The sequence below is a fragment of the Rhinoraja longicauda genome, chromosome 43 (genome assembly GCF_053455715.1).
Source record: "Rhinoraja longicauda isolate Sanriku21f chromosome 43, sRhiLon1.1, whole genome shotgun sequence".
NCBI lineage: Eukaryota > Metazoa > Chordata > Chondrichthyes > Rajiformes > Arhynchobatidae > Rhinoraja > Rhinoraja longicauda.
Window position 1 is genome coordinate 7,529,248 of NC_135995.1, and position 7,333 is coordinate 7,536,580.

Genomic DNA, 7,333 nt, shown 5'->3' on the forward strand with positions numbered 1-7,333 from the left:
ATTAACACTATCCTACACCCACTAGGGACAATTTTTACATTTTACATTTTACCCAGCCAATTAACCTACATACCTACATACAATGTTGGGGGAGTCCAGAACAAGGGGCCACAGTTTAAGAATAAGGGGTAGGCCATTTAGAATTGAGATGAAGAAAAACGTTTTCAGTCAGAGAGTTGTGAATCTGTGGAATTCTCTGCCTCAGAAGGCAGTGGATGCCAATTCTCTGAATGCATTCAAGAGAGAGGTGGATAGAGCTCTTAAGGATAGCGGAGTCAGGGGGTATGGGGAGAAGGCAGGAACGGGGTACTGATTGAGAATGATCAGCCATGATCACATTGAATTGTGGTGCTGGCACGAAGGGCCGAATGGCCTCCTCCTGCACCTATTGTCTATTATGGGGGACCCCTACCACCCCAGCAACGGACTGTTCCAGCCGCTACGGTCAGGCAAACGCCTCCGCTGTCACGCTGTGAAAACGGAGAGGATGAGACGGAGTTTCTTCCCACAGGCCATCAGGACTGTTGACTATTATAACTCCAGGGACTAAATTTTGTCTTCTCTGTATTAACTTTAATCTATTTGCTGTAACTGTAATTCTTTTTTTTTTGTGCACAATCGCCAGGCATTTGCCACTTTCATTTCACTGCACATCGTGTATGTGTACGTGACAAATAAACTTGACTTGACTTGACTTGACTTGACATGACTCGAACTTCCAAATTCACTGGGGGTGGAACACTCTCCAAGGCAGACGTAAAGCCCGCCGTTTGACCTGTCTTTACAGAATGCCAGATGGTCAGCTCGACATAGATGACCACATCTACACCAAACCAAAACCTATCAGGAGTAGACGAGGTTTTTTGGGATAACAGTTATCGAGACAGATGTGGATAGCAATTTATTCTTCCCTCGCACAATTAAAGCAAGGAACAGTCTTCACCCTACTATAGTTATTCACAGTGGGCAAGTCCTAAATAGGACTTGTATGGGAATTGGCCTCCACTGCCTTCTGAGGCAGAGAATTCCACAGCTTCACGACTCTCTGACTGAAAAAGTTTTTCCTCATCTCCGTTCTAAATGGCCGACCCCTTATTCTTAAACTGTGGCCCCTGGTTCTGGACTCCCCCAACATGGGGAACATGTTTCCTGCCTCTAACGTGTCCAACCCCTTAATAATCTTATATGTTTCGATAAGATCCCCTCTCGTCCTTCTAAATTCCTGTGTATACAAGCCCAGTCGCTCCAGTCTTTCAACATATGACAGTCCCGCCATTCCGGGAATTAATCTGGTGAACCTACGCTGCACGCCCTCAATAGCAAGAATATCCTTCCTCAAATTTGGAGACCAAAACTGCACACAGTACTCCAGGTGCAGTCTCACTAGGGCCCTGTACATCTGCAGAAGGACCTCTTTGCTCCTATACTCAGACTAGGAGACCAAAACTGCACACAGTACTCCAGGTGCGGTCTCACTAGGGCCCTGTACAACTGCAGAAGGACCTCTTTGCTCCTATGCTCAACTCCCCTTGTTATGAAGGCCAACATGCCATTGGCTTTCTTCACTGCCTGCTGTACCTGCATGCTTCCTTTCAGTGACTGATGAACTAGGACACCCAGTTCTCCTTGTACGTTCCCTTTTCCTAACCTCTTTCTCCGAGATCTTTGAATTCCTCTCATACTCCAAAGACCTACGGGCTAGTAGGTTAATTGGCTCGGTGTAAATGTAAAATTGTCCCTGGTGTGTGTAGGATAGTGTTAATGTGCGGGGATCGCTGGTCGGTGCGGACTCGGTGGGCCTAAGGCCCTGTTTCCACGCTGTATCTCTAAATTAATCTAAGCTAAAATCTTCTTTGTACCCTTACAAGCTTGACAATATCTTTCCTGTAACATGGTGCCCAGAGCCGAACACAATACTCTAAGTGCGGCCTCACCAACATCTTATGCAACTGCAACATGACCTCCCGACTTCTATTCCCACTTCTAGATTCCACTTTTGGGGATGTCTGCCTCTTTCACTTGTAAAAGAAGAAAGACACAAAAAGCTGGAGTAACTCTCTGGAGAGAAGGAATGGGTGACGTTTCAGGTCGAGACAAGGGTTGCCAACTTTCTTACTCCCAAATAAGGGACAATGGGTGACGTCACCGCTCCACGCCCCACATGACCTCACCCATCCAGCGGCCATTTGCTCCCGCTTCACCAATGGCGGCCGCCCGGACCGGGAGGCGGGTTGCTACGCAACCTCCATCAGGCGGCGCCCGGTCCTCCGGGCCTACACTGTCCGGGCCAACAGCGGCCCCCGGGCCTACAGTGTCCGGGCCTAGAGCGACCCCCGGGCCTACAGTGTCCGGGCCTACAGTGGTTCTGGGCCTACAGTGTCCGGGCCTACACTGTCCGGGCCTACAGCGGCCTCCCAGTCCTACAGTGTCCGGGCCTACAGCGGCCCCCGGGCCTACAGTGTCCGGGCCAACACCGGCCCCTCGGCCTACAGTGTCCGGGCCTACAATGTCCCGGGCCTACACTGTCCGGGCCTACACTGTCCAGGCCTACAGCGGCCCCCAGTCCTACAGTGTCCAGGTCCACAGCGGGCCCCGGGCCTACAGTGTCCGGGCCTACACTGTCTGGGCCTACAGTGACCGGGCCTACGTTGTCCGGGCCTACAGCGGCCCCAGGGCCTAACACGGGACAAGGGTCGTTCCGCACGGGACAAACCAATTTAGCCCAATATACGGGATGTCCCGGCTAATACGGGACAGTTGGCAACCCTAGTCGAGACCCTTCTTCAGACCATTTGCGTCTGTCTTCGGTTTAAACCAGCATCTGCAGTTCCTTCTCAAACATCTTTCACTTGTAAAGCTGGAAACATTCATGCCCAGAGCCAAAACAAAGACACAGAACTCACTCCAAACAGTAAACAGGATTTATCAACATGAAGTGGAGAGTAATATTGAATTATCTTGCAGAAAGCAGGGTTAAATTGAGTTGTCCTTCGATTCCCACAGTAGCAACAGGCCTGAGGAGTGTGTGTGTACCACCTTTTCTCTGCAGATTCTGTATAGAACTCCTGAATGGAAAATCAGAAATTAAATGAGTGCGTGGCTTCACGTGTGAGAACAGGCATAGGCCATTCGGCCCACCAAGTCATAGAAACATAGAAAATAGGTGCAGGAGGAGGCCATTCAGTCCTTTGAGCCAGCACCGCCATTCATCGTGATCACGGCTGATCGTCCACAATCAATAACCCGTGCTTGCCTTCTCCCCATATCCCTTGATTCCACTATAGACAATAGACAACAGGTGCAGGAGGGGGCCATTCGGCCCTTCGAGCCTGAACGCACCACCATTCAATGTGATCATGGCTGATCATTCTCAATCAGTACCCCGTTCCTGCCTTCTCCCCATACCCCCTGACTCCGCTATCCTTAAGAGCTCTTTCTAGCTCTCTCTTGAATGCATTCATAGAATTGGCCTCCACTGCCCTCTGAGGCAGACAATTTCACAGATTCACAACTCTGACTGAAACAGTTTTTCCTCGTCTCAGTTCTAAATGGCCTACCCCTTATTCTTAAACTGCTGGCTCGAAGGGCCAAATGGCCTCCTCCTGCACCTATTGTCTATTGTCTATTGAATGGCCTAATTCTGCTAATATAACTTGTGATCTCCACTCCACCATTCAATCATGGCTGACCTCTCTCTCTCTTTCAACCCCATTCTCCTGTTTTCTTTATTAAAGTTATATGTAACGCAAGTCCAGGCGTAAGCAGATTAAGGTCTGGGCTTTCAGTTTAGTTTCGTTCGGAGGTGCAGCGTGGAAACTGGCCGGTCCATTCACCGATTCCACGCCGGCCAGCGTTCACCTCGTACACGAGTTCCACCCTGCACACACCTGGGACAATTTACTGATCATCTGGCACTCTGGTGTCAGAACAACAGCCTCCTCTTGAATGTCACAAAAACTAAGGGGCTGATTGCGGACTTTAGAAGGGCTCAACATCCGAGGACGTACACACCACTGGAGTTAAATGGGATTACTGTGGATAGTGTGAGCAGCTTTAAATACCTGGGAGTCCACATCACAGAGGACCTGACACGGACAACACACATTGCCGCACTGGTGGGCAAGGCAAGGCAGCACCTTTACCACCTCAGACGGCTGAGGAAATTCAGAGTCTCTCTGAGGATCCTTCAGTGCTTCTACTCTGGGGCTGTAGAAGGCATCTTGTCTAGGAACATCTCAATCTGGGTTGGGAACGGGACAGGAAGGCTCTGCGGAGAGCTGAACGCACCATGGGAACTACACTTGCCCCCCTCCAGCAGGACCTATACATCAGGAGGTGCAGATCCAGAGCCAGCGACATTATGGGGTTCCCTACCACCCCAGCAACGGACTGTTCCAGCCGCTACGGTCAGGCAAACGCCTCCGCTGTCACGCTGTGAAAACGGAGAGGATGAGACGGAGTTTCTTCCCACAGGACTGTCAACTCTCATATCACCTGGGACTAATTTAATCTACTGTATTCATTTTTTTTTTGTGTTCAATTTTTTTTTTCTATTGTGTTTTGTAGTTTAGCACAATCCGCAGGCGTTGCAACTTTCATTTCACTGCACATCTTGGATGTGTACGTGACAAATAAACTTGACTTGACTTGAGTTGACTTTACTTGAGTTGACTTGACTTGACTTGAGAAGCCAATGGTATGTTGGCATTCATAGCAAGAGGATTTGAGTACAGGAGCAAAGAGGTCCTTCTGCAGTCGTACAGGGCCTTGGTGAGACCGCACCTGGAGTATTGCGTACAGTTTTGGTCTCCTAATCTGAGGAAAGACATTCTAGCCTTAGAGGGACTAGAGAGAAGGTTCACCAGATTGATCCCTGGGATGGCAGGACTTTCATATGAAGAAAGACTGGATAGACTCGGCTTGTACTCGCTGGAATTTAGAAGACTGAGGGGGGATCTTATAGAAACATATAAAATTCTTAAGGGGTTGGAGAGGCTAGATGCGGGAAGATTGTTCCCGATGTTGGGGAAGTCCAGAACCAGGGGTCACAGCTTAAGGATAAGGGGGAAGTCTTTAAGGACCGAGATGAGAAAACATTTCTTCACGCAGAGTGGTGAATCTGTGGAATTCTCTGCAGCAGAAGGTAGTTGAGGCCAGTTCATTGGCTATATTTAAGAGGGAGTTAGATGCGGCCCTTGTGGCTAAAGGGATCAGGGGGTATGGAGAGAAGGCAGGTACAGGATACTGAGTTGGACGATCAGCCATGATCATATTGAATGGCGGTGAGTACAGGCTCGAAGGGCCGAATGGCCTACTCCTGCACCCATTTTCTATGTTTGTAAGCCAATTAACCCACAAACCCGCACGTCTTTGGGATGTGGGAGGATACCGAGTACCAAGGTCACGGGGAGAACGTGCAAACTCTATGCGGGCAGCACCCGTGGTCAGGATCGAACCCGGGTCTCTGGCGCTGTGTGGCAGCAGCTCCACCCGCTGCACCACCCCCGATGAGCTACGTAGTGGAGACTCACCTGTTGAGATGCAACCTTCGATTCACGATACCACGAAGTCCATTGCTGCGGTGATACAAAACAGAAAAGAGGTTGACTTTAAAGTAACACAGTTTGGGCCGATGCATCTGGACTTCTGGACCTTTTCACTGACGGGAGAGGAGGGAGAAGAAGGTGTGGCCGGGGGGTGAGACTGGCCCTTGATTATGCTGCTGGCCTTGCCGAGGCAGCGTGAAGCGTAGATGGAGTCAATAGGCAATAGACAATAGATGCAGGAGGAGGCCATTAGGCCCTTTGAGCCTGTATGCACCACTCATTCTCAATCAGTACCCCGTTCCTGCCTTTTCCCCATACCCCTTGACTCCGCTATCCATAAGAGCTCTATCTAGCTCTCTCTTGAATGCATTCAGAGAATTGGCCTCCACTGCCTTCTGAGGCAGAGAATTCCACAGATTCACAACTGAAAAAGTTTTTCCGCATCTCAGTTTTAAAAGGCCTACCCCTTATTCTTAAACTGTGTGTGGCCCCTTGTTCTGGACTCCCCCAACATTGGGAACATGTTTCCTGCCTCTAACGCGTCCGACCCTTTAATAATCTTATAGGTTTCGATAAGATCTCCTCTTATGTCGATGGAAAGGAGGTCGGTTTGTGTGGAGGAGGAGTTGGCTGCGCCTAACGGCTGCGGCTCTCTGGCAGTCTGTTGTCTTTTTTTCTTTTTTTTTTTGTTTGTGTCGGTGTTGGGATGGTTTTTGTTTCTGTTTTTGGCTGTGTATGTGTGGTGGGGGTGTGTGGTGGGGGTGTGGGGTGGGGTGGGGGGGTGGGGCGGGGGGAAACCTTTATTTTATTAGGTCTCTTCCCCGGGGCGCGGCTCGGCTGCGGGCCTTAACATTGCCGGCGCAGCTCGGCTGCGGGACGTTTCAGTGCCCGGTGCGGCTCGGCTGCGGGCCTTAACATTGCCGGCGCAGCTCGGCTGCGGGACGTTTCAGTGCCCGGTGCGGCTCGGCTGCGGGCCTTAACATTGCCGGCGCAGCTCGGCCGCGGGACGTTTCAGTGCCCGGTGCGGCTCGGCCGCTGGACTTAACATCGCCCGGTGTGGCCGCGGGACGTTTCAGTGCCCGGTGCGGCTCGGCCGCGGGACGTTTCAGTGCCCGGTGCGGCCGCGGGACGTTTCAGTGCCCGGTGCGGCTTGGCCGCTGGACTTAACATCGCCCGGTGTGGCCGCGGGACGTTTCAGTGCCCGGTGTGGCCGCGGGACGTTTCAGTGCCCGGTGCGGCTCGGCCGCGGGACGTTTCAATGCCCGGTGCGGCTTGGCCGCTGGACTTAACATCGCCCGGTGTGGCCGCGGGACGTTTCAGTGCCCGGTGCGGCTCGGCCGCGGGACGTTTCAATGCCCGGTGCGGCTTGGCCGCTGGACTTAACATCGCCCGGTGTGGCCGCGGGACGTTTCAGTGCCCGGTGCGGCTTGGCCGCTGGACTTAACATCGTCAGCGCTGTTCGGCCGCGGGACGTTTCAGTGCCCGGTGCGGCTCGGCCGTTGGACTTAACATCGCCCGGTGTGGCCGCGGGACGTTTCGGTGCCCGGGGCGGCTCGGCCGGGGGGGCCTTCCATCCCCTTGCGGGGGCTGTGCGTGTCGTTTGCCTCGGTAGGGGTCGAGCTGCCTGTCCGTGGGTGCGGGGGGAAGAGAGGGGAAGTTTTGTTGCCTCCATCACAGTGAGGGGGTGTTTGGAGTCACTGTGATGGATGTTTGTGTTGGGGTCGGGTGTCCTGTGTTCTTTTCTTTTTTGCTGTATTTTGTGTGACTGCTGAAATTTCGCTCGGTGT